Raw genomic sequence first — 999 nt, forward strand, 5'->3', positions numbered from 1 at the left:
CATGGCAGCGGCGGAGCGGGGCGTCGCCGGCTTGGTGGCGCAGGCGACGACGGCTGCGGGCCCGGTGCGGCCTGGTTCGACCCGGGGTGGGCCGGATCTGGGCCCCGGGCGGCGGCGCACGGTGGGATTCGGCGGCGGCGACACATGGAGATGCGGGATTGGGCGTGGGGGTAGTGGCGATGACATGTCAGTGCGTGATTCGCCGGGGTGAGGTGGAGGCTGGACGTGTCCGGCCGGAGTTTGACGTGTCCGGCGGCGCGAGGGGAGCGGGGCTAGGGTTTGCCCGAAATTTCGGGGGAGGGGCTAATTTATAGGTAGAGGGAGCTGGGAGACTCCAAATGGGGTGCGGTTTTCGCCCACATGATCCTGATCGAACGACCGATAGCATGGAGCGTGTTTTCTGGGTTAGAGGGCCACTTTGGAGGGGTGTTTGGCTGCAACATAAAGAGGCTTTTGCGGCTACCCGGCTAACCGTTGAAGTATCAAACGGACTCCAAATGGCACGAAACTTGACAGGTGGTCTACCGGTGCTATACCAAGGCCACTCGGCAAACCTTAGTCCATTCCAAGAATGTTTTTACCCCGCTCACGAAAACAAGGTCTGAGAGGGGCGACGGGCGCGTGCGAGAGGTGTGGACTCCGAACGGACAACGGAGAGAACCAGCGGAACCCGAACGGATGCAAGTTTTGAAAAGCATGCAGATGAAAATACAGATGATGACATGGCAAAATGCAACACACAAGCAAATGACATGGCAACAACAACGAATAACTGGAAGACACCTGGCGCATCAAATCCGGGGCGTTACATAGAGCCTCAGTCATGTTGAATGGAGTAGCGTATTTAGTGGTAAATGTTGTGCCCATCCCTCTAGCTCAGGGAGTAGCCTATTCAATGGTAAAACTATGTGCCCCTCTACCTCTCAGCCTTTGTAGATGAAAGAAAGTTACTTCGAAAGCTTGTCGTGGTATGTTCAATCATAGAAGTTTCATAGCACC

This window comes from Triticum dicoccoides, chromosome 1B (assembly GCF_002162155.2).
Source record: "Triticum dicoccoides isolate Atlit2015 ecotype Zavitan chromosome 1B, WEW_v2.0, whole genome shotgun sequence".
NCBI classification, from domain to species: domain Eukaryota; kingdom Viridiplantae; phylum Streptophyta; class Magnoliopsida; order Poales; family Poaceae; genus Triticum; species Triticum dicoccoides.